We start from the raw sequence: 27553 nt of genomic DNA on the forward strand, positions 1-27553 counted from the left end.
ATCATCTTTGACCGAGCCACTAATTTTGCGGTGTTTAAAAACATAGCGCTTTATATGGACAATTCATTCTTGCCCTTCTGTCTAAACCTGAGCCACTTAAACCTACACATTTCATGACTGGCAGAGAGGCAGTCCCGAAATGCAAGCCTGGTCTTAAAATTGAAACAAGGTCAGTAGTTCGAAACTTTTAATTTGAAAAATACTCATTGCAAAACGTGTAGTTGAAAATTGATAATTGAGAATTTACTATATCTTTAGATTAAAAACACTGCAGGCTGGTTTTTGGCGTTCCCACGGCGGTGCCTCTAAAAATGGGCACCACAATGGGAATGCCATGAACAGTTCCTACACGGCACAAAGTGTCAAGTCCATGCTGTGCAGAAACTTGTGTGCAAGCACACAAGGGGGCACATGTTGTGCCCCCCTGTGTGCATCCACATGGTGTGAGGCACCAGGAATCCCTGTAGGGCCCCCTTGTTTCCTATCCGCCACAGTTTTCATGGCAGTGGAACTGCCATGAAAACCGTTGCAGAGAGGAAACTTGCAATATGCTTGTTGGGACTGCCGTGGCCGCGAACGTTACAGTGTAACCGCGGTATCTTTCGATTGTTTCACTCAGCGCGCACCACACGTGTTGTTTTACAAGGTTATCCAGCTTGCACGCTCCCATGGTGCATATGTAGGACCTCTGAAGGGTTGTGTTGGGTAGGGTGTGGGGGCTCTACACAGTGTAAGAGGGCAGCTGCCCACGCACCATAAGAGGCACCTGATGCAACAGGTGCTCGGCTGACACAAGTACTGTAAATGCAGCGGTGAAAACTGCTCTAAGTGCCACCGCTGCAAGGGCAGGTTGCCCAAACCTTTCCGATGAAGTGTGCTGCGAAGACTGGTTGGGCATCTTGTGCTGCAAGTTGTGTAAGTGCCTGGAGCAGCGCCCTTGTGCCCACTCTTGCAAGCACAGTCAAGTACTCATGCTGCAGGTTGGTGTGAGTGCTCCTCCTGCAAGAACCCTGACACTTAACAAAACAGGGAAGGTTGCTGTGAGTGCTGGAGGCAGGCATTCTCTGGGGTTGTGGGGCGCTCCTTGGTAATTTTAGGGCCACACCCCTCACTGTGCAAGACATAGAGGAAGTGCAGCTGCTGAAAGTGACTGAGGCAGGAGACTGTTGCTGAAACATCGCCGATAATGCAGGTTGCCTTTGTGGTAAATTGTGGAACTGTGAGCCCCTCTGGTAGTTTGCCTTAATTGCTGCATCTGCACCCCACGAAGGCTAATACTTTACCCTCTCCACCCTTCGGTGGCACCAAAGCGCCCAGACACCATAATTGCCATCACTGTGTTTCAGCAAAGTGCCTACTGCAGTAAGTGCCATTGCGAACGTGGTGTCGGCAAAGCATCACAGCAGTTAGTTACAAATATGTTACTTGCGTGGTACCAGCCTCTCCATTGTTTGTGTTTCCTATTTGCCTTGATCTTTGGGTCGCTCCCTTCCCATCCAAACTCTATTATACTCCCTCCTCCCCCGAGTCCCGTCTTCTGCACCACCTTGTATGAAGCACTCAGAAGTAGCAGCAAAGTGCAGTGCACTTTAAAGACAACTGTAAAAGGAAATGGGCCTCTCAAGCCTCGAGACAGAGATCTGGCTTTGGGTCAGCTTGAGGGCCGCTTTGAATCTCAATCCAAACTTTTTATGTGGTTTCTGTTCCTCCACTACTTGCCTTAGTTACCATTTTCTTGAAAATCTTGTTTCTATTTGATTTATTATGGAATACGTGTTTTACGTAACATAATGTTTTGATTTAGCTCCTCAAAAATGTCGAGACAAAGCTAACATGTGATGTAAAACGGGAGAAAAGGATGCCCATCTAGTCACTCCATTGCACAACCAGAAAACCTGGGATCGCTTCCGGATTTCCTGCTTGACCAAATGGTGTAACCCCAGGGAATTATCTTAATTCACTATGCTTCCTTTTCCTCGACCCGGACAGACCCAAGTTAAGCCAGCAAACACACAGGAGGAGGTCATTATGTTGGCATCTAGCCGTGTGACTTCAAGAGAATACAAAACAATGGCGGCCCGTCACACAAAGGATTGATTGTGCATTTCCTGACAACCGGTCCTTAATTTGTACCAGCGGTTACAGGCGTGGCACCATCACTTATTTTGGGAGCCAGTTTTTTTAACATCAGAGTTTAATCCAAAGCAACAAAGAGAGAAAGGCAGAAAAGGGAGAAACCGAGGAAGCATAAGATAAAAAACAAGCATTGGCATGGCCAATAGGTCTCGCCATTAGGACCTTATAAGTGTTTGGTTATCCAGCACAATATCCTTGGTGCAACATCAACTGTTGCATGGCTAAACACTTATAAAGGTCCCAAAGGCTACACCTATTGGCAATGCCAATGCATTCAAACCGCCTCTTATATGTTTAAGTTTACCCCAAGCACTGATGTTATTAAGATAAGGCCTTTCTGGAAATCTGTAGGACGGTAGGGCTGAGAAAGAGTCAGTCGCATAAAGGCACAGTTGATGTGTCTCAGTCCACTCTAAACTCTAGGGACACAGCTATCACCAATGCAGCAGGTGCAGCAGCACTGGTGCCTAGGGATGCGAGACCTCACTGCATTCAATCAAGAAAGTTTTTTCCTGCCCAACCAGGATGTTATAGGTCCCATTTTAGGCTAGGAGAGTTGGTACCCTTGTTGCGCCACCGCCATACTGTTTACAGAGAAAGGGACCTCTCATGGGAGCCAGGCCGGTCAGACCCTCTGGCTCGTCCTCTGTACTCCAATGCTTTCTAAGGCTTGTAAATACGCTGGGCCGGTCCAAGTCTATAGCTGATCGACATAGGATTCATTCTCCACCGCATGGGCATGCTGGGATTACACTGCTGGCCTACAGATCAGACATCTGAGGCCTCGCACCATAACATCCCCCAGTAGTTCCTCGGGCTCTTTATTCTAAATATCCTGCGTTCACATAGAGGAAAAAGCTAAACTACAATAACCAGAATGCACTGAAAGCAACATGATGAAACTGGTTGAAGCGCTGGCACATGACGCACTGGACCTTGGCGTCACAGCTAGCTGGAACAGGGCCATCCTCGTGATAGGTCTACGCCTGGGTGAGCAGTGTGCACCTCGAGTGGGTGGGTTACACATTAACCAGCTCAGGTGTGTGCCAGGGCCCTCCGGAGGCCTGTGCACCCTCCTGCTGTAAACAAAGGCCCGCAGCTGGGCAGGAGCCTGTCCCACCCAGCTCCGCAGACAACGTCCCTCCTCATTGGAAGGGGAAAATACACCATTTTAATCTTCACATTCCACTAAGTGGCGATTAACTCAATGCCCCCACAATCCAGGTCTCATTCTACGAAGAATCACATGTGGAAACATGGTTTGGACTAATCTTAAACTGCAAGCAAAGGGGGAAGAGAGACTGTGTTTGGGTATTCTTACCGAGTGCCCACATATCGTGGTAAAAGTCTCTAGAGTGGTTGGCTCTTTTTTTGCTTTAAAGAGGTAAACTGCTAATCTTGTGACCAAGTGGGTAAAGAGTGGTCAGTTGGCAAGTTGTCGGCACTATGTTGCACATACTGCATACAGGAAGCGGCATTTTTGTTGCCATAACAATGAAAGCTTTGCAAGATGGTGGCGAACTGTCCACAGCAAGCTGCATACGCGAAGCGGCATTTTCGTTATGACAACAAGATGGCGACGGACTGTCCACAGTCCATACAGACACGCGCTTGCGATTTGCTTTGGACAAATGGCGAGAGCAGCCATCTTTGTCCATGCCGACGCATGTATGCCTTTGGGAGAATTGATTGCAAAAAGGTACTCGCATGGCGAGGGCAGCGCATGCGCTGCTATCGCCAGGCGAGACCTAAAAATCCAGCCATGTGTCTCTATGCCTCCAAAAATTAACTTTGATTGACTGTCAGCACAAAGTACAAATAAAACTGCTACACTAGTAGGTATTAGATGAGACGTATGGTTTAATTTTCATCCCCCGATAAAGGATGGCAAAAAAGCCTGCGTTCATTAGTATGCAGCATCCATGGAGTCAGAGTGCTTCTTGATGCATGCAGCGCAAAGCATTACTTGGCAACACATGCAGAAGTGGTCTAATGTAGACTCCATAGGTATCTGCCCACTGTAGTGGAGTGGTTAAGCCAGCTTTGCAGTCTTGCTTAACAATGGGCAGCGGCATAGCTTTGCACAAAAATCTAAAGGCACTAGGTACCGTGAAGAGGGTGTGTTTGGGATGGATGACTGAAAAATGTGCAACATCTGGCGTGTGGAGAAGCATTATGGACAAGCTTTGTATATAGAAGGGTGCAAAGGATGACTTGGGCTCACCAGCTCCATGTAGAGTAGCATGAAATCCTACAGAAATTGTAATGTTCACAAATTAAACCATGACATTCCCAAATCGTGCTTATACTGATTTCATTTTGCACATATTGATACTTAGAGTTTAATATTTTTAGGTTAACGCACAACACTGTGTACTAGAGTGAGGATCACAGATTTTAGAGACCTGCAATATAGCTTCTTACTTTATGCCACTCCTGCCCAACCATATCTTGCTTTAAGACTCAATGATGCTCTATGCCGCTAGCTGTAATGGGTTTGAAGTCTCTCATTGGCGTTGAGAGTTCCATAATACTTCTTAGGGAAGAAAGCTTCCCTGGAAAAGGCAGTGCATACAGATAGCTCATTAGTACAGAACCTACCCTTTACGATTGAAATCGTTTCGTCAGAGCCTGCCTGCACATAGATTTTACTGGGTGCCCAGACACCAGAAGGCTTGGTTGGAAGGTGCTGCCCCTTTAGAGAAACCATGGTTGGCTTCAATTACCACATCAGTAAGGGCTTTCCGTAGTGAATTATCCTTTAAAAAAACCTTTTCAAAACATCATGTAAAATCTAAAAAAAAAAAGGTTTTTAAAAAAACTCAATTTGAAGTAAAATGTCCTGCTTTTTAATCTACAAAATCCTTATCCTTTAAGAAATACAAACTACAAACACTACAGACAGTATACTGCTCTTCAGACTGCAAAGGGTTGCTATGCTAGTCTGGGGCCAGGTTTGAATGCCATCAGGTAGTGTTGTAAAGGAATGCCAGAATTCAAGATGGGTCACTTTTCTTGCATTGCCCTTACTAGTGGTGCTTTACTGCTACACATGGAGTCTTCGGTCTGGAATAAATAGGCGTATTAATAACGTGAATGCTAGCCTGGAAGGTCCAGCAAAGGGTTAGCGCTGGGCTACAACCGTGGCCAGCACCTGCAGAGCCGGACTCTGAAGTCAGCAGGTGGCAACTGAAGAGGCACTGAAGAGCAGAAAGCTGCCCAAAGGATATAGGTCAGAGATTCTGGGACGGAGGAGCGGGCCAGCAGGAGTCCCTGCCAAAGATGATGCAGCGTATACGTGCTTAGCTGCTCCTTACATACACGAAGGATTCTTTTCTTATGCCACTTCCTGCACAAGAAGCCTTCCCTACATAAAACATTTTGGAATAGGAGCTGCTTGGTGATGCGGAAAATGTCTCAAACTATTCGTCTCGTCCGTAAGTGGATGTGTAAGAGGAAGACTTCAGTGTCATCTTGAAAAAAAGTATTTTCTCCTTCTACCCACCTTGCCACTTAAATAAAAGATCTCACCAACTACAGCACACAGACAGCAAAACATTTTTTGACATATCTAGATACAAGTTCATAAAGCCTATCCAAGTCATTACGGATTGGGGAAACAGGCCGACCAAAAGTAAAATGCTGCAACAATAAGGAACTTGATAGACAAATCATTCTCATTAATCATTAGATCTGAAGACACCCTAAGGCAAAAGGGCCTTAATTTTTTTTTTTTTTTTTTTTAGAGAACATCCACATTTGGCCATTTCATATGGACAGCAGGACTTGAAGGATAAGACTCCAACTCAAGGAACCATTTATTATCACCCTAACGTCTACCTTTCGACTAAGGAAGTAGCCAAAGGGCGCAGATTTAAATTGCGTTGATGCAAATTATATTTCCAAAGCATCGTGCTCGACACCCCACACAGATAATCGAAACGTAAATGCGGACGTAAGTATGTTATTACTGGTATCTACAAAACACCACATGGTAGGACCACAACTTTTGTACACAAATGTGAAGTAAAACTGCTCAAAACCTGCTCAAATAAACATGATCCGACCCAGAAGACGCAGTGGAGATCATGGTCAACTGTCACCTAGCAAGACACCTTAGACAGAGCCTACAAGTTACTTGCAGAAGGAAGAAAAAAAAGCAGTGCTCAGCTGAGAAAGCTGATGAAATTGGTTTTACTTGTGAAACAATGACACTTCATTACTTGGCCAGCAAGCCCTATGTTTACAGACAGCACAGCTCTATCTGGAGAATGCTCAATGCAAGCTGACCAATCTACCACACAGTTCACTGCACAGTAGAACATGGTCAAATCGGGCAACTATAAGGTACCGTACGTAGCAGGTTAGGTGAAGGGGAACATGCACTCACTGGCAATGGGGGCCTGGCCCCACCCCGCTTCTCACCGTTAGCTAGGGTAAAAGGCCTACAGTAGGAACGACAGGAATGACTAACTCCCGGCAAGACTAATACTCAGTCGGATTGTACTTTCAAGTAGCTGTGGCAACCGTCTTGGTGCCCGCATATGGGGTTGCTGCTAGCAAGAAAGCAAAAGACACACAAATGGACGGAATGGAGAACAAATCAAACATTCACCCCTGGTCAAGAGATCTGGGTTAAATTCATCATTCTTTTGATCACCATGACACCCCAGTTTAGATCCAGTCATATGCAAATCAGTCATGACCCTGCTCCTCATGGGTACAGTCTAGCCCGAACTGCCAAGCCAGGTCCTCCCTGGACCAGAAACGAGCATCTTTGGACCGGTTTCGGGATTTCACCCCTCATCAGCCAGGCTCACTTGAATCTAGTGCCACAGTAAGTCCAGGGCTAGCAAGAGGCTATTTCGGCGGGAATCGAGAAAGGTGTAGCTCTCCGTGCTGTTCTCTAAAAAGTGATACACTATGTCTCAAACCAAAGACTTTTTACCAAAGATTCAAGGCTCAAGTGTAAGTTTTAGCTCCACTCTACAGCAGCACCCTACATCATGAACGGACTGGCCTAAAGGGCAAGCACGCAGCCCCTGAAGGGCTGCGCCGACAGATCCGGACGTGGGCCGAATTTATTTTTTTAGCTAGTTGTGTGCCTATTTTATAGTCAAGTGGGCTGGGTTTGTAATGCCGATTTACCTGTTACTACAAACATGCTTGCAGCAAACACGGAGTCTCCCACACCGTACAAAATACCCATACAGCGTGTATTTTTACAAGTTCAAAAGTGGCCTGATTTGCAAATGGGGGCCACTTTCATTTTGGTGCCCGGCCGAATATTTTGTTTCAGTCCAACATTTAACTACAGGCTTACCTTTGACTACAGGCTTACCTCTCGTGGTACCCTAAAGTCTACATTAAGAAATATTCGTGTAAGAGCACGGCTTGATGCAAGATGGACTGGCTGTCAACAACGCACTAGACCCCGAGGAGCTGTCCCGACTGCTGCGCATCTTCACACGGAGCAATCAACAACATCTCCACAAACACCGAGGCATCCATCTAAAGGAACAGTTCTCGGCTGAAGCAGCATGTGCTGCTGCAACTACGGTGTACATTATACATCATGCTGTCACCATCCTGAGCAGACCCGCTCCTACCAGCAGCCAAGCACATCAAGATCCGCAGCTTGAAAGCGGAGTCCGAGTTGGGAACGACAAGCTCACACACAAGAGATGTCAGAAGGCGAAGCTTGGCGCAGGCCTGCAGTGTCCGCTCCCAGACTCCAGTATACACCTCGTCTGTGGCGCGGGCAAACAGTGGTGGTCATTAAGCCCTAGAATCGGGGCCGAGCTGCACTCACAGTGCCTGTATGTGTTATGGTAGGTGGGAGCTTGGAGTTTTTCACGTCTTCAATTGAAGAGCTCTATTGCAGACGCCCTGTTTAACAAATCCTTCATCGGACTGATGCATTTTACTGGAAGCGTGACATTACAAAACAAGCGCTAGTAATGTTGCCAGTTGTGGGTGTGCCGGCAGAGGAGGCTGGGTCTGCGCGAAATTGAAAGTGATCGCGATCGCGATCAAAGCGGCCGCGAAAGTGAAAGTAAGCGCGGCGCGCGCGCCCGCGCACATGCACTGTAGCTTTAGGCCACGGCAGCACTTTCAAAGCCCAGATATAAAATGTCTCTTCGAGCCTTTGGCTCGCGAGACCTAAACAGTGACACACGGAGAAGCTTGCATGAAATGAAACATGCATAGGGCGTCGAACCCATGAGGTGGAGGCAAGACCTTGTAACCTTGGTACTCAGCAGCACTTGTGGTGGGCTCCTCGGAAATACGTTGGGCCCCAGCGCTTAATTTTTTTTATTTATTGCAAGCTAAGCCCCGTTGAGACGCATGCACAGAATTTCCTCACTTTACCACCGTCAGGAGCATTTAACCCACATTTTCACAAGGTGATTCTGAACACTGTGTGCCCATTTCTTGTTGAAAACGTAACATGTGATGGAATTCAGCACATTCAGGCCAACGCTACAATTCGCAAGTAGCAAACGTGACTTATTTGGCACCCATAGCAAAATATCTTCTTTTATTTGAAGCTTGGGGAGAGGATATGGTCTCACGGCTAGACTGTCGACTCTGGTGCACGAAACCAAGGTTCGAGCCTCGGGGTCCCGTCCACATCCTGGGATTCTGGGCAAATCACTTTCTCTTCCCGTGCCTACCAAAAAAAGATGAATGTGTCCTTGTGTAACGTAACTGGTGCTCATGTAAAGCGCTCCAATAGCTTCAAGTTCACGCTATATTAATCTGCACACAAAAAAAGCTTACATCTCCACCGACGTTTCTTATAAATAACAATAAATATGTTTTCACCGATGAATGAAATCTGCTTCATATTTTAGGCCCTGGATCCTTCGATTTAATTCTGACTGGGCTGGCGAGGATCAGAAGAGATCCTCCCTGTTTTGACAGAGTGAAGTCAGCTTTTTTTTAAAGCTAAAGAACAAAGACCACGAAAAAAGAGACCCGCACTGGGTTAATCTTCTCTCATGTCCCTGTCTTCTACAGTAACGCAGACTCTGCCCAATCTCCAGCTCTGTCTTCACACACCATTTTACAGATGTGCCTCGGTTTTATGTTTGAAGATCCCCGGACATGTTTGCAGTACTCCCCCCATACTATGCACAGTATGGCAGCATCTTACCTTCAACAGCGCAGCAGGTCCACAGTATCAGCACAAGACGGAGCACCCCAGCGGCCCGGGCTGGTGCAAGCTGCAGCAGGCAGCGCTGAGAGCGCCGTGGCCTGCGCCTTGATTATTTGCAGCGCTTCTTCGCAGCACTGCCTCACACTAGCCAGGCAACCAGCCGCCCTTAGGCTCGCAAAACAAACTCCCCGCGCTTGCCGCGCTCCAACAGCAGGATATGACGTCCCCAGCAATGACATCAGGTTGATAGTCAGAGGCTGCGCCGCGGGGATTGAAAAGCTCAATAATGACACATTGTAGCAAGCAGTTGGGCGAGGCTGTCAGCAGACTGCTGCAAGCCCCAAGCTTGCTGGAGCAGCAGGCTCAAGCCACGGGCCGCGCCACGTCTGTGAGTGTGCGTGTACAGTGTACAGTGTACAGTGAGTGCGCTTAGGGGGCCCCTGGAGCTCGGGGGCTCCCTCGCACTGCAGGGGCTACGGGGGCCTTTGTTACGCCCCTGGTGGCCAAGTCTAATGGGGCAGTCAGACCGCCGGTGCCTGAATCACCACCACCGCGTCACTATGAGTCTAGCGGTCCTCGAACCGCCAGTCTCGTAATCTGGCCCTAAGCTGTTGTTTTTACACCTAAATTCGACTTAACCCATTATCTTGTCATTACGTCAGCTCATCAGATTTACTATCATAACTCAAGCTGTTGAGGTCAAAGTTCAAATTCAAAACGGTTTATCAAAACTAAATCAGGAGTGTAGGTAATATTAATGCAGCGGTAAGTGTAGTGACACCAGGGCAAGGGTTCAGAGGGGCCCCAACGCTGGAGCACTACTACACCACACTAAATCTCCCTAAAATCATTTGTTGCTGTTGACTTAATCTACCATCAAGAAGGCATTTGTGATCCTTAATTCAGAACCCTATAAATCGCAGTTTATTTGTCTTGCACTGCTTCTGTCATGTCTATTTAGGGCAGCAAGTGTTTCAAGATGGCAATGCATAGTCAAGATAGGTAGGCAAAGATTATTTTTGAACACTGATTCCATAAAACTTACCGTAAATAAAACAATCATTAATATACACTTTTTCAGAATTATTATGGTCAGATAAAAAACCTTCAAGCCTTATCCATTGCATCATAAACTCACTTTAAAAAGAATAGAAACAATTTCCGTAACACAGCAAGATGTAAAAACACATACATGAGGAAAATAGCAACCAGTGTCACGGAACCAATCTCTCCTGGTCAAACGTTTAAGATCATTAGCTTTCCTTATATGCCCGAGCATGAATCAGAACTTGCCCACAGCAAAAACAGTATAAATGGATATGCCGCCCTTCTAGATTCAAAATTTCTCCAAATACCTCCAAATGCCATAATAGTTGCACAATGGATTTATCCATTTCCCTCTAGGGTATGTATATGTTGGACAGAAAAATAGCATGTGAAGAATAGTTTCATTTTCTGTCAGAGATCACGTAGAACATAGAAACAAATGGACAGGGCTCCTGTCAGGGCTACATAATGCCGTGAATGACCCCAATTCAAATGTATCATAGCAACATTTGAGGTATAGAGATTTTGCCAATTGTTGGAGTGGTAGATCAAGAAAGGTTTCAAAAGAGGGATGATCCTTAGTAAGCAATAATTGGTTTGTCAGCCTCCCAAAGGTGGAACAGCAAGAGAGTCTGGTTTGAAAGTACTCACAGTAGTGTATTTTTAGCTGAAGCTTAGAAGTAGCCACCAGCAAGGCAGGTTCTGACCAGAAGGGTCCAAGGTCCAATCTTTCAAACCAATGTTGGACATGTTTGAACCACAGGAAAGTGAGGCCTTTGTCAAGGGCTAACAATTCCTCAGGGCCTCAGGTCCTCAGTGGTTCAAAGCCTCATCCAATATAGGAGGGGCCTTAATCTATCTATCTCTCCCACTCTTTTTAGGTTGACATTATAAAACATTGGTAATAAAGCAGTGCTCATGGAGAAATGGAGTAATGGGCGAACAAACTTGATGTCGCTTAACCCCTTCGGTGCTCATGACGGAACGGTTCCGTCATGAGCCACGGTTGAGCTGTGCTCATGACGGAACCGTTCCGTCATGACCACGCCCGCGCAAGATTCCGTCAGCACAGCGGCGGAATTTGCGCAGCATGGAAGGGGTTAAGGCAAGTAAATCAAAGTTGCCCTATCCCCAAATTTCAGCCCCATGCAAGGCAGCAGATTGCGCCTTTAGTTTGTACAATTCAAGTGCCGGGAGTAAGGCTCTCAAAGCTGTTCCCTGAAACTTCCTATAAATTGCTGAGGCTTGATGTTGGATCCCAACCCTTCTCTTCTCAATGTGTGGAGAACATGATAATTTGCTATCAAGCATTATGGCCAAGTACTCAAATCTGAAGACACGTCCTAGTTTTTCATTAACCAGGAAAAAAGCATGCTTAAATGTTTTGCGAGGTCTGACTCTTATACATTTAGTTTTTGAGATATTAATCTAGAGGCCCTTAACTGAGCAAAAAGTGAATAAGAGCGTGGGCACCCTGACCCCATCCAGTTTAGGTGCATCTGTGTTCCCTTGCAAAAGAGCCTCCACTACATTGTTGACGTATAGGGAAAAGAGAGTAGGGGCTAGGACGCACCTTTGCCCCAAGATACACCCTTGCCTCACTCCCTTGCCTATCAGGATTCTATTGGTCAGTTACCCTCCAGGTTCCCAGTGAACTTGGGCATAATTGTTCTGGTTGAGGCTAATTATCTGGGCAAGGAGGACATCTGAGACCCAAAGTTTCTTTGTGGAAGCCCAAATCAACTCCCTGGGGACCAAGTCAACGGCGGCTCTGAGGTCGACGAATGCAATAAAAATATGTCCCTCTCTGCGTCTAGTATATTTCCAGAGAATAATCTGCAGCCTTAAGACTTGATCTATAGTACCAACTTTTGGTCTAAACTCTGCTTGTTATGAGGTCAAGATTTCGATACCCTCAATCCAGTTGTTACTTTTACTTAACAGTTGTCTAGTATACACTTTCTGGAGGGCATCTAAGAGGCCAATAGGCCTAAAGTTCGCTGGGATTCCCCGATTCCCACTTTAATGGGGATAATTTCCAACTCTTTCCATGTGTCCGTTATTGGGGCTCCTGCAGCTATTGATGTTGGGGCCCATACAGAGATATAATGGTGAAACAAGTCACCAGGGATTTTATCTGGGCCTGGGACCTCGCCATGCTTAATTGAGGTGATGGCAGGCTTAGTGTCCTCAAGTGAACAATAAGGGTCTATTGGAACACGGTTGGAGAGCGTAAAGAATAGTACATGGGAGTCTATCGGAGCTGTTCATATAAGCGGGAAAAGTGATCCACCCAAGTCTCTGGGTTCAAATGGCAATCTACCTCTGGAGATGCAGTCCTACTCCCACTGATAATTATTTTCCAAAACAAGGAATTGTCCCCCATTTAAGCAACCATTACCAAATCCCTCCAGCAAGCTTCCTCTCATGCAGCTCTGGTTATCTAGTTGTCTTCTAGTATAAGCCCCTTAAGGCACGTACCACTTGCAAATTATTATTTTTTTAATGCAAACATTAATGCTTTTTTGGCATCACAGAAAGCCGTTGTGTACCATAGATTGCGTTCAACCTTATGTGTCTCAGCTAATGCTTTCTTTGAAGGGGGTTTAGTCAAAATAAATTTCAAGGAAACAGCCAATTTGGTGTGTATGTCTTTGATAGAAAACTGGTCAGAGGCTAAGGGTATCATCTTTTGATAGGGCCTCTAAAAAGGCATTATATACTTCTGTGGGGTTCTTAATACAAGAGACCATTTAACAGACCTGTGGTTATTTGTCAAACATGGAGGTATCGCTGGAGGTACTGAAGTGGAAGGGATTTTAAGGCCATGGCACACTAGTTTAGCATGTTAGGGATAGTGGTCAATTTCCTCCCTAAGTTCTATATAAAAATCTGGGGGGAAGAGCTAGCCACGCCTGGAGATGGCCGCGCTGTAGGCGAGCTCCACTGATTGAGTCCCAAACCTACAATAATCCTTCGCTTATAACCTAATTCTTTCTCATAAAAATGGCCACCTGTGCGACCGAAAGAGACGTCCTCTGAGTGAATGACTTTCCACCATCGTACTTCACTTGGACAGCAGTGAAAAGCCCCGCTGAACTATCGACCAGGGCGTGACCTGATCATCGAGGACGCGCACGCCTGGGCAAAACCACTACGCAAGCCCCCGGACGCAGTCACTGAACCAGAGGCATGCAGGCCGAAACAGTAACTAGCGGACCTGCTATCAATGAGCTCTGGGGAATCCCTACTTGCCTGACTCCTGATGATCTGCCCGGAAGGTGAGCAGGGACGATACAAAAAGCCCCAAATAGCTCTGACATCCTAATTGAATACTGTTGATGCACGGTGAGCTTGACAGACTCGGGAAAGCACGAAAGTGCAGGCTCCGAAATGTATTAGTGCAGAGCTGCTCCTTCGCCACTGCACTACGTGACATGGGTCCCGACACCATAGTGAGCAATATCTGACCCCTAACAGTAGGAAGAAGTGCTGTAACCCGTGTGACGAGGTTGAGGCCTATGCCAGGTGTGAACAGGGTGATCGGCGAATAGGGCCACAGCACGAGTGACATACTGCTTGAAGGGCCTGTGGTACGGCCACAACGCCGCGAAGACAGGAGTGTGACATCTCGGAGGAACTAGTAAAAGCCCTGTACGGCACGGACACCATAATCACATACCTTTGCTTTCAGCTGTGTTTGGAGGGCCCCAACAGGTGTAACAGTGAGCGTCTATAATGTTGCCACGGCATAGCTGTTCCCTGATGGCGGAGCTGCATAGCGTAACTCCAGATGCCACAGTAGCCCATATCAAGCCTACTAACACTCAAGACCAGCATCAAACTTAGTGCAAAAAAGGGAGGTGAGGCCTGCGGTGTACCAAAGAAGACCAAGAGGTGTGCTGCAACAAGAGGTAATGTGCTGGCGGACCTATTACGCAGAATTAACACCACATATATATATTGAACTCTGAAGAAAACGCTTAACTAATGTATAAGAGGAGCACCACCTGCAGTGAATTACTATAAGGCTCTCAAGTGATTCATACTGAATTCGCGCTCCACAGTACAATACGCCCCATGTCCTATATAGTAAAGCTCATGAGCACTGGCGGGCTTAAAGAGGCAAATTGAACTGCTGTACTTGCTGGTACTGTAGTCTCCCATTACCGCATGCTACTACACAGCGTAATTTGCCTGCATTATAACCCGGAAAAACGAGACGAGTACTCTACCATGCTATCAAGACACTCTGATCCATACCTATACTCCTTGATAACCTGACATGAAAACGGCCTCCAGATATAGCTGCCTCACACTCCAACGCTATGTAACTGATCTGTAGTTGCTGCCAAGGGACACAGTTACTGGTATACTAAACTTACAGCTGTAAGCAAATCGATTGGACCACTGTGAAGTGCCAAAAACTGGACAAGTCACGATACATCCTACTCTTCACAATCATGGGAAAGCCAGGCAAAAATCAACCCAAATCACAATTTGGAGACCCTAATAAAAACAACCGAGCACGGCACTGATGGCCTCCCAAATAATCAGGCAAATACAATCGCAACCAGCCCTGATGCAACAGTAGACTTCCAATCCATGTTCAACACGATTCAGTCAATACTATCAAAAATCAATGGCAAGATAGACTCCTTGACATATCGGGTCAACCGTATGTCCAAAAGATTAGATAAACACACGGAGCGTATTTACATGGCGGAACGCCTTACATCAGACACAGAAGATGCTCAAAACCAATTAGAATTAAAACAAACAAAAACAGACAAGGCCGTGCTAGCCATGATAGCGAAGACAGAAGATTTAGAAGCACTATCGCGCCGAAACAATCTACGCCTCATTGGAGTGGTGGAATCAACACAGACAGGAAACATGGAGCGCTACATTGAGACTCTCTTGACTGCTCTCCTTGGCAGAGAAACTTCCTCTGAAATATTCATTGTTGAGAGAGCGCACAGGTCTCTGGCACCACCTCCACCATCTGGGGGGAGACCACGTCCTATAATCGCCAAAATACTGAACTACAGAGACAGAGATGCGGCGCTCCATATAGCTCGAGAGCTGGGAACATTGCATCATGAAGGAATGACTATCTCCATCTACCTGGATTTTACCTCACAGGTTCAAGAAGCACGGAAGAAATTCCTGGACTTTAAAAAGAAATTGCGTGAGAACAATATCACCTATGCTATGATATACCCAGCTCGCTTAAGAATCACAGATGATGGGAAAAGTAAAATCATTATTGAGCCACAGAAAGTTCTTAAGTATTTACAGCTCAAGCACCCACAATCAACTAGACATAAGTCTCCGAGAGGGACGCAAGTCGAGCAGGATAATACTTCAGATGTGGAATGAGATACACCCTTCCTGCACCATGTGCCACATTATGAGAGAATGAACTAAGAACTCTCGCAGATGATGTCTGGGGACTCAGATAAGTCTAGCATACTAATGATAAATATCTAGTACGAAATATATTCCTAATGGTAATACTGTATAGTTAAATGCCAGGGTTGCCTTTGATACCTATGTCAATTGTCATTACTTATGCCACACAGGTAACTTACTTACACTATTAGGTTGTGATCGACACAATATATTCATCGACTGCTATGTGATGTAGACTCGATCCCCCATATGCTAGTCATTGGGGTTTACGACTGGCAGTTTACGCCTCCTCTGTGTACACCACAACCTTTCCTTCCCTGATAGGGAATACTTTGGAAGCGGGTAAATTGTTATTGGTTAATTGGGACTGTCTTCTATATGATTAGGATAGCGAAGTGGGTGGGGGGGAGGGCAAAAATGGAATTGGGAAATAACGGTAATTATATACATGTTGGTTTTGCATCCATACATATGTGTATATGGAATGTTCTTGGTTACAGCACGAGCAGATGCACTGAACACTGCAGGATACAACGATGCAGTGTACTATACCCGGTACATTTACAGTTATATAAATACACACTATAGGTAAAGCTACACCTTTGAAATTTATATCTTGGAATGTGAGAGGTCTTAACAACCCCAGGAAAATAAGGCAGGTCTTTACATACCTAGATAGGTATCATATAGACATAGCATTACTTCAGGAGACACATTTACTTCCTCCGAAAGCAGAAAAACTTGGTAAAAAATGGGCTGAACTAGTTGTATCGTCGTCATATTCCTCCTATACACGCGGAGTGATCACTCTTATGAGAAAAGGAACTTGTTTTATATTAGTTTTTTTTACTTAGAGAAAATAATGGGTTGACCCGGTGTCCCTCAGAACCTGGGTATACGTATTATATAGATACAATGGTTCTGTCGGGAAATTTCTAATTTCTTTAGAGTGTTCAAAGCATATATACATTACATGTAACACATATCCATGAGTCAGAAAAAAAGGGAGATAACACACACCGAAGTGGAATTTCAATTGGTATTTTTAAGGAATTAACAAATATTCTGGGCTGTAGTGATACATAAATGCAAATGAGAAAACAGAATATAAGTGACTTGTGATAAAGGAGTGACATGTAATGATAAATAATAAAGAGAGTATACTCCGTATACGGCAAAAATAAAAGTGTAGTCAAAGGGGAAGGGTACAATTTTATGGTTTTGTCCTTATGTTTTTTTCACATATACTTCGCGATCCTTTGTTAATTAATCTTTGATCAGAAGCGTTGTGCAGACATATAGTAAGCGTCGACGTTTCGACCCCGTGTAAAGTGCAAATATTAGTAAGCGTCGCGGCGGGTCTTCCTCAGGACAGTGGGGGTAGGTATAGAGCCTATGGGTTGAATGAAAAGCTAATTTAGGGTGTGTGTTATAAGAGCAACCAATTAATGAATGTTCTATTTAGCGGTAGTGGCGCTTACCCAAAAGCAGATTTGCACGAATATCTGCTAGAGCGTAGGGTGTCTTAGTCAAGTAGAGGTCCTCATGGATCAGGCGGTAGCCTAATGAGTGATAATAATGCTTTAAACACTCCAAAAGATGCAGTTAAAGAAGGCAAAAACAATAATTTATGAGGTGAAGGTCCTTCTATTAAAATGAAGACATACCTCAAATTTGTCAAGAATCATTGGGGAAGTGGAATATTCCTCACAGCCGTAGAAAGTCGTTTTAAGCCAGTCGGATGAAATAAGGGAGGTGTGCATTTAGTCATTATGGAATGTTGAGCACTTGAGAAGCAAAGCGCTTCTACATGTGAGCTAGGGGTTTATTTTACCTCAATCTGGTATTTGCAGGTCTCTCCAGCTCTCGATCGTTTGCAATAATGAGGCTGGGGACGGCAGCCTTTACTTTATGACAGGCTCTGCGTGCCTACCACGTGCACGTTCACCCGTGAAGGTGAAGGAAGGCTGCAGCTGCGTTCAGTTGACCTGGCGTCAAGGTTAAGGGATGTGCTGTAAATTATTTAGAGGCAATAATTATTGAGAACTGTCACGATTACGGAGCATTCTCACACGAACTGAATTTCATCATGTTAAAATAAAAGGCGAAATTAGGCTTTTGAAAACGTGGCCGAAGTGTTGAAATGAGTTCATCATACTTGAAAAGTGCCTGCCATGCGATATTAGGACACCTATGTTTGTCTCGAGATTAGCGTTTAGGCTTTGCAACATTTTAAACGAAAATCTGCCATAAAAGAGAACTAAGTCTTAACACAAGTTTATAAATAATAAAATGTGCCTGAGCTAGTTGCTTAGAATTAAGGGATGGTATGCCCCAACTCTCCTCTTCCTCTTCTAAGGATCTTGTTGTAGCCATAGATGGGTTCAGAATTTATGTTAATGTTTCCCCCTATAACAATATGATCATTAAAATCTGTTATGCGAACAGACTGTTGCAAGATGGATATGGTTGGTAATTCGGTATTCCTGCTTCTAGGTCTGTGGTACACATTGTGCAAAAACACACGACTCCCTTCGGGAAAACAATTTTTTCAACGCAAAACATCTTGTGAGGTAATATCTAGAGTCACAATATGTACGTTTAAGTGTATTTTTATCCAAATCACTAGACTCACAGAAGCCCTGTCATGAGCAGAGGATACGGCATTGACATAATATTTGGTGTAACCTATTTTATGGAAGGGTTCAGTGGCTCATGTTGCTTGAAACATGCAAATATCAAAGCCTTCTATATATTCCATCTTATCTGGTACTACCAGGTTGGATTTGATACCTGCAATGTTCCACGAAATATTATTAATTAGTCCAGTAAGAATGTTAGCAGTGTCAGTGTGGGGAAAGTCCATTAGCAACTCCACTGAAGGCCAGGAAGTCATTGCAGGAAGGTCCAAAGCACCTTTTTGGTCACCGGGGGTTGGGCAGATACACCAATCACTAGGTTTTCCGCGGAGTGAAACACAGATTGAAGATTACACCCCCCTTTGTTGATTTACAAATTGGGACCACTGGGGAGGGCGGGTCTGGGTCATCTCCTTTGGCCCTCATTTCTATAAGGGGTCGAGCACCAGTGGGTGCCATGTGATGCCACTGTCAATCTTGCATAGCCAACGATGATAGAGGTTCAAAAAATGTGTATGTTGGAATGTTAACATTTGTTTGACCAGGGTTGGCAACAAATTCATCAGAATGGCATTCAAACTTGTCAGTAAGTTGGTAGAATCTATTAAGCATTGAAATTGCGTAGACTCTCCTTCCTGTTACTCGCAGGAAGAAAGTGGGACCACGCCTTGCCTCCTGTCTTCCAAAAAATCTGGGGTGGTAAAAATAGCCTAATGGAACGATGGAAAGGCAGCTAAAGCCCTTCTAGAGTTCCAGGGCCCTCCCCGCAGAAGGATCACTCCAGCCGGCCATGGGTGCTGCCCCTTGTAACCAAATGTGGCTCAGCACCAGCTATCACCACACGCCGCCTGGCCGCCCTGCCATACACTCAAATCCACCAGTCTCCACAAGTGGACCGGGTAGAGTGAAGAAGTGCCACTGTTGTTAAGGGTGTTAAAGGCTAACTGAAGACTATGAACCAAGGGGCAAAACCCAGGGAACATAACAGCAGAGAGGGGTTGAATGGACAGGTCTAGAGCTTTAGGTAGAGTCGGTGCTCATCGCAGTCAGCGAGCAGAAGTACATCCTTCATTCCTCCCCTCGTGGCGTGGCATCAGGGGGAGGGGTTCAGGAGAATGTAAGAAAGTCACAGGTTTTGCATTCACGACCAGATCATCTATTATAATCAGTTGACACTGAACTGAGCTGTGATATTCAGAACATGTTTATGTGGTCCTCATCCATATCAAGTGGGCTTGCTGAACCCCCTTAAAGACATATGTAATCTTATGCTTAGGTTAGGAACTTAAAGACAAGCAAAACGTGCTTCCACATTTTCTAGAAAAGACTGGGGTCTTCAGGCTTATTTTTGAAATAATGAGGCTCGTGGAATTCAAGAATATGACTTATGTTACAAGTAGTATTTTTCTGTTCGCACTCAGGCCAGATCTCCACCCAGAGTGCGGACATAAAGATACTACTCTTAAATGCCCTTTGTGAATTCCCAAAGTCGTAAACTTAGACTTTTGCTGTAAGTTTACACTAAACCTCAAAGTTTACCTTTGTGAATCGGGCCCAAAATGTTTTTCCAACAGACAGCTGTATGTAGCTGAGAACTAAAAAAACATAACTAGAGCATTTCTGTTAAACATAGTTAAATGTAGCTTTCCAATTTTTGCATGGCTGATTACATTTTAGAGTACAAATTTTCAGTGATGCAGCCTTCATATTTTTATATTACCATTATGCTCAGATGTATCACTTTCTTAGCACCAGTTTTCTAAATGTGCTTCATTCCACATATTTGTACTTGTTTATATGAGTTAATGTTATGTCAGGAGCTCTGAGAAAAGTAGGTGATTAAAGAAAAGTATTAACTGCTCTCTTTCACCATTTTGCAAAAGGATCATCTGGACATGTTCGCTGTGAGAAGTTGGCCTGGCATATGCTGGTCACTAGTTATAGTGGCCACCTTGCACCAGCCCAATTCGACTCTTATGGTAGATAGGTTTAAGACAACCTTTTAAAGAAAGCTATCCTAGTGGTAGCTGTGGAGAGCAGCCTTCAGGCTAAGTCTCAGAGGAATGTAAAGCAGCTTGTTTTACCTTATAATCTCTTGAATTACCAAATGAAAGGACACCACACAGGTATATATATCAAATATATATGTATTTATTACTAGACACACTCTACTAATCTCTTTCTGAGATTAAAAGTCAGGAACATATGCAAATATCAACGTTTCACAATAAGTTAAGCACAAATATGGCTGGGGCCCTAGGGGCATACCAGACCATATACTAAAAAAGAGGTTTAGGAAAGTCGACCTGCAAGGGGACAAGGCCTAGGGCCTGTAGATTCGCTCTGGCTTCACTAATCCACCCAAGGCAGGTAAGTAAAGGACCCACGGGAGACGCGTGCAGTGTGAGAACACAGCCGCGGGTTCCCTATTGATTTCAATGGAGCAAGTCGCGGTTGGATGTTTAAAGTTTAAGGGTACTTCTAGAGAGTCTACAAGCAAGGCACTTACGAGGTAAGTAGTTTGAGGGCCAACACCCACAGGAGCACCGGCGTGCACGAGTTACCTCACCCAGGGAAGCCGGGTGCATAGGTGTCTTTTGGTGTTGGGTCGCGTCGTCGTTTTCTATGGAAGCCAAAGAAGTTTTGCAGCTTGTGAAGACTGAAGAAGTGTCCGGTGGAATCCAAGGCTGGATTCAAGATGAAGAATACCTGAAAGCAGAAGGGACAGTGTTCACAGTCACCTGCCAGTGATCCGGGGCCAGGAAGATGGATGCCCATGGAAGTTGGGTGATTTCAGGTGATCAAGGGTGTTTTGACTCTTCAGCCACGAGGTCCAGGAGGTGTCGAGGATGACCAGGAGCTGGATTCGGAGTATCCCACAAAGTCTACAGCTTACTGAGGTGCCGGCAACCGGATTGAATCCAACAAGCCTTTGCAACAGCAAGTCTTGTGGAAATTGAAGAAAGTCAGTGGTGCAGACCAGCAAGGTCTGAGGGACTCACCCAGCAAGGGTAAGTGAGGGCAGAACTGGAGCAACCAGGGGAGCCCTTTGGTTTGATGAGAAAGTCTTCAGGGGACCCACAAGCCAACAGGCAAGGGATCGCAAAGATGCCTCATGAGAATTCACTTCACAGGAGCCCACGGTCACTCGGGATGAGGTAGGCCTCTGATTTTCCAGGAAAATCCTGCTGGAGGCTTGGACCATACGTGGTCCAATGCACAAGTTCATAGAACGTCGTGAAGGGGTTGCACTTGACAATAGTGCAGGATACCCGGGTATTGCTGTACCTCATCACTTGTGGGGTCCACTCGCCTCAGCTCTGCTGGGGACTCACAATGGCCATGAAGAAATCAGGACATTTATTTCTAGGGCTGCAGGGACTTCGGGATCCAGCAGGAGCGGGAAAGTTTGCAACCATTGATTCAAGTTTTTGGTGCCTGCCAAACAGGGGAGTCACTCCTTGACTCCAAGGGAGATTCTTCAGTCTTCCAAAGGTAGTGGAACATCGAAGGGCCAGGATTCTTCTTGTAAAGCGTCATCCAGGGATATCTAGTTTGCAATGGCAAGGGTTCCCTATCTTATACTAAAAGAAAGGGAGGGACTAGCTTTATGACCACTCCTCTGGGAGGGTCAGGGTAGGGGGTGATTACACCCACTTCCCTTTTTCCAGTTTCGTGCCACAGCAGGGACAGGTAGCCCCTGAACCGGTTTGAGCTGGCATATGCACAGAGGAGTCTTCTGCTCCCCCAGTGCAGGACTTCAAAGCACTCTAAGAGTGCACCCACCCAGCCCCAATACACTAAACCCTGTCTGGAAGGTGGTGACACCTCCCTGTGACAGGATGCCTATTGTTGGGCCTCCTCCACTGCGAGTTTCAGTCAGCAGCAGGAGGGCAGCCCAGTGTCTGTGCTGGTGGAATCCATTTTGTGATGCCAGTGCTCTTTCAGATTTCTACCGTGTTTCCACAGTGGGTGCATGTCATCCCCTCTAGAAGGGTGGGATCATACTCCTACACCAGTTACTGGTGTGGGGGTATGATTCCAAGTTGTTTGACACCAAACACGACATGTTTTGATGCAGTCATTCCAAAGTTAGCATTTACCGGTAGGTTATAATGCACTTAAAAGTATATGGTTTAACCGCATCCACAAACAGCCACAGAGAATAGACTCTGCCAGCTGAAGAGGGGCCCTGCTCAGGCAGAGGCACCCCCTCACATTGTAAACCAAGCACCCTGCCCTCAGGATTGATAGGGCCTGCCTTAGGGGTGATTGATCGGTTTATATGTGTGTGCATGGTGAGATATAGGAACCTATACCTCAGTGAGGAGTGCTAACACTACCTCGCCCAGGTTGCAGTAGCAGGCCTGAGGTGTCAGATTTAGTCTGCTTCCCAGGGGTGGCATAATACCTGCTTCAGTCCCTGGTAGACCTGTGAAGTACCTATGCCCTTGGTACCTAAGGTACCATACACTAGGGGCTCATAAGGTACCACAGTATCCAATCACTAGTGCCTCTAATATGCACTCCAAGTTGTTTAGAGAGAACAGAGGGACTGGGGCCCTGATTAGCAGGGACCCAGCCAGACTATAGCCAGAAACCAGTGTTAAAATAAGAAAAAAAGTGAGGGCAACATAAGTGCAGATCCTACTCTCTTACATTCGCTTTATTTGTTTATTGTAAAAACTTGTATAATGTTCCTTATACTGCAAGTGGGCCAATGGGCTTTACAGAAAACAGTAAAAAAAAAGAAGTTGCCAGGGCAGCATGTACAGAGTACAGAGAAGGTGAAAGACACAAGGAAAGAGATGAGCAAAGCGGATGAAACAAAAGTAGCTTCTGCAGCAGAACTTGCTTAAACCAGAAGGAAAATATAGAAGAAGCCGAGTTACGATATTGAAATTCAGAGCCAAATGTACTAAAATTGTGGCTGCAAAACGTGGTTGCAATTTGCTTATTGAGTTTTGCGACCAGTAAAATATTTTGCGAACCGATATTTGTGCGAATAGGTCGGTTTACAAAATAAGGAATCACTCCGATTGGTGGCTATCACAGGGATCGTGGCCTGAATGATGAGCAGACCACCATGTCAGTGATCGTGTTTTTAAATCCAGGCCGGTATCCTTAAATGAAACAGGGTTGCATTTAAAAAATAGTTTACTTTTAAAAAAAAGTTTGCTTGAGAAGTGGTAGGGATTTCTTTTTCTGAATGGGTTACCACCCCAACTCAGGAGTCAGTAAGGTTTCTGCATTTTTTGGCAAGGTTTATGGCCTACAACATACTCCTTCCAAACACCAAAACATAAAGGGGTTGCAATCCCATTTAAGGGGTCAGTAAAACTTTGCTGACTCCTACAACGGTATCCGTGCATTAGAAAAAGCATTTCTGTGGCTAGTTTCAAACTCTGAATTGGAGTGTTTGAAGCCATAAAAATGCATTGTACATCTGACCCTTAGAGTCTATCTAACCGTGTGTGTGCAGGCATTGCAATACAATAGTAGTTCTCTGGTAAAGTGACAGAAATTTCTGTTTCACCATTATGACTCTAGGAAGGACTACATCAAGCATCATTATCACTTTTACATAGTGCACACTACCCAGAGCCAATCCCAGTGCTAGAAACCTACAAATGCTTTTCTAAATGCAAACAGATGCCTGTTTTTCAATTTTAAGATTTTAAGGCATGTGGAGTTTGTACCTCTGTGACCTTCAGTACCTACTGAGAGGTGAAGAAGAGTAGGTGGGTGCCTTCACCTGCAGGACTTTGAGCATTGAAGTTCATTGCTGTTTCATGTGGCAGTCCAAGCAAGTTTCCCAGAACTGTTGTTTTGTGTGCAAATGTATTTGATATTGAAGTTTGCATTGCTCAAGTGCATTGTCTTCAGTGGAGTTTGAGATAATGGAGGGAGACCAATGAGAACTGTGCTACCAGCAGCAATCCTTGAAATCTCCTGTGTTTAACATCCTACAAAAATATGAAGGTTGCAAAAAAGCATTCATTTTCTATAGTGAATGCTAAAAATAATTCCCAGTCTTCAATGCTTGATTAGCGATAGTATCCGGCAGAGATGAGTGAGGAGATACACTCTGTTGAACCAGAAGCAATATATCTATGTTGAAACTCGGCGATTGATTTAAACTGATTATGACATCAGATAAGAATAAACTTGTGGACTATTTGGGCTGATATGTCGGCTGCCAAATATCTATAATTTGGAGCGATCGTTTGGAATGAATTCCGATGCTAAATATTAATTACACTTGCGGATATTAAATGTGGATAAATATTTTTAAACGCATACTTTCTCGGAATTTGAGGATAAAATAGGAGATGAATTGTGGGATACTACTTTGAAAGCCCTGAGGAAGTCGTAGGGTGTACTACCCACATGCGACGAAACGCGTTGGTGTAAGGGAGTGGAAGGATTCTGAACGATTAAAGAATAGGAGAAGTCCAAGAAAAAAATGTATTTGTGTTTACTTTTATTACATGTATTCTATTTGCGTGTGCTTCAGAAATTGTTAAAACTTGGTTAGCGATAGTTACAGGTCTTACATGAAGCTTGAGATGAAACTTGTGCCAACTATAGGGGAAAAAAACGTTTCAAGTTGTAGGTCATTGAGCCAGGGTGGATCACACTAACTTGCATTTTTGTAGTAGTGGCAGAATAGGATGGTGTTTGCTTCTGGCAGTTTTTCATATTTCAAAAATAATAAAATGATGAGTGAAATGCTTAACTAAATTCTGGCCCCTGGTAGTTACTCTGGCTGTATTCCAGTCCATCATTTCTGTCTCGTTATGCCTCCCCAGGCAGGGACTACTGATACGCTGATCAAATGTGGCCACTCAAATAGAAAAAGTTCAGCCCAAGCTGCCCTGCCACATCCCCTCATGATGGGAATACAAGGTTCTGTGGATTGAGCATTAAAATGTTTATAAACATGCCAGGTTGTATCTATTTTAGGCATGTGCTCTCTTAGATGATGAATTTATATGATGGATACCTTTATGATAGACTGTTGGATTCAGAAATTAGTCCATGCTTCTGAAATCTTCAAGTATTAAGAAATAAAGACCCATCTCTTGCCAATTTTTAAGTAATGTCCCGTAAATAAGGAACTAAATTCCCCCTACAACATGCACAAGTCCATTGTTTTTGGGTTTCAAAATGGTTTCTACACGACAACTTCTTCAGCTCTTCAGCATTACCTCCACTGATGATCCCATGGTCCAATGCAAGCTCTGAACCTGGACATTAAGCATTGAGCAAAAGTCTATTCTGTTCTACAATCCAGTTTATCACTTGAGCCTGGCTTTCTTTTTGAGTACAAGGATGCTGTGATGTAAAACGAATTGCATAATATCTTGCGTACGCTACAGTAATGTACATGCTGCACGTGAAGCGGGTCAGATATGGCTCTACCAACTTATAGAAAAAAATTGTTTTGTGTTAACTGCATATTTGCTAATGGTGGCATGTACTCCCAACATTGGCCCGAAAAGGCTTACATTGGTTGCCTGTTGTACAAAGAGTTCAATTCAAGGCACTTTGTGTTGTCTACAGGGCAGTACACAACACTGGGCCTAAAGTACTACAAAGGAAGTTTGTATGGTACTCTCCTGTTAGATCCCTGCGCTCCTCCTCTGCATATCTGGTCTGTGTTCCCCATGTTAATAGGGCAGATCTTACAGCTTCACTGCTTCCAGACTCTGGAATGCACTACCTCCGGAGCTCACTGTCACGCTTCAGGAAGGAACTGAAAACCAGATTATTCCCCAGAGACTAGACTTTCGTTTATCTTAGCTTTGATACTTGTTGACTGGTAATCTAAGCGCCAGGATACCCTTTGGGTGACAGTTGCGCTATATATGTGCACCTTACATTGCATACATTACATTACATCTGTATTGTTAGTGCCATCATATACATTTAGTAACATTTCCTTTGTCAATAATTGTCACTCAGTAAAGAGGTAAACCATTCTAAAACCTTATCTTTCACTCCCATGTCTGTCCTCAGAGTATAAATCACCATTACACAAAATGCAGTTACTGTCATCAAGTATTACAAAGGCACCAGTTTCCATATTGAGGCCTCAGCGGCGTCACTATGGGGGTGCGGGGGGTGCGGACCGCACCGGGTGACACCCTCACATGGGGTGACACCACCAGGGCCGGTGTGCGCAGAGCAACCTAACCTTTTAGGAGGAGGAGGTGCCTGTGCGCAGTGCGCACTGTCTCCTCTCCTTTCTTTTATTTGCTTCCCTGTGAAATGGATCCAAAAAAGAAAATCACTTTTGCTGGAAATCAATGTCGTATTTTTCTGACATTTAATTCCAAAATGCAGCATCGGGAATAAAAGTTTACGCATTCTGGCCACGCCTCTGGCTCTGCCCACTGATCCAATCCTTGGGTTATTCCCGCCCTCTGTTTCTACGCCCACAGTTCCCCTACTTTTTTTCCCCCACTTCGACCACTGATATATCGTGTTGCTGGATAGTGGGAACACCACACCAGTAAAAAGTACCATACCTATGATATTATAAATTCCAATAAACTGTTGACTAGCAGGTAGCCCACTTTACAACCTGATTAATGAATCATTATCACACTGTTGTTAACAGGCACGTTTTGTAAATATAGGACCTACATTTACAAACGTTACTAAGGATTCTGTATAGTCCCGTTATTTGCCAACTGTGTCCACTGGCGGACTCGGGGCGGAGGAGATCCATGCGGTAAGTCGTGAGGGGGTGACACCATGAGTTACCCGCACCGGGTGACACCAACCCTAGTGAAGCCACTGTGCGGCCTGATAGGAACTTTTTTCTGTACTTTTGCTATCAAACAGTGCAAAGTGTGACGACACGGTTTACGTGGATTTTGGTATCTTGGTCCAGAGTCACAAAGAGGGAGCCGGTCTCTAGGCAAACACTGACTGTCACAGCTATCTCTGTTGCCGCCTCAGATCCACCTACTCTGATGTGGGCCTGCAAATGTGGTACAGGACCATGACACCATAACACCGTGAGAGACCCAGACTCTTTCCCATGATGCAACTTTTCTGCAAGGAGACCACAAACCAAGGCCCACTTGTATCAACCCAAGCAAAAACTATTGCATGTGAATCTCCTATTTTGTAATGAATGATT

The 27553-nt window shown here is 44.9% G+C and overlaps 1 long non-coding RNA gene across 4 annotated transcripts in view; it reads right to left on the minus strand.

Moving 5' to 3' along the window:
- Nucleotides 1-27553, minus strand: part of LOC146866412 (uncharacterized) — a 247663-nt gene that overhangs the window by 24798 nt on the left and 195312 nt on the right. Inside the window, exon 1 of one of the 4 annotated variants that reach the window (XR_014976799.1) lies at nucleotides 9296-9528. The exons of the other annotated variants lie outside the window; for them this stretch is intronic. This is a non-coding gene — a long non-coding RNA (uncharacterized LOC146866412). Of the gene's footprint in view, nucleotides 1-9295; nucleotides 9529-27553 lie in introns of those variants that run through there. 4 annotated transcript variants of the gene reach the window in all.

Source organism: Triturus cristatus, chromosome 2_1 (genome assembly GCF_964204655.1).
Source record: "Triturus cristatus chromosome 2_1, aTriCri1.1, whole genome shotgun sequence".
NCBI classification, from domain to species: Eukaryota; Metazoa; Chordata; class Amphibia; order Caudata; family Salamandridae; genus Triturus; species Triturus cristatus.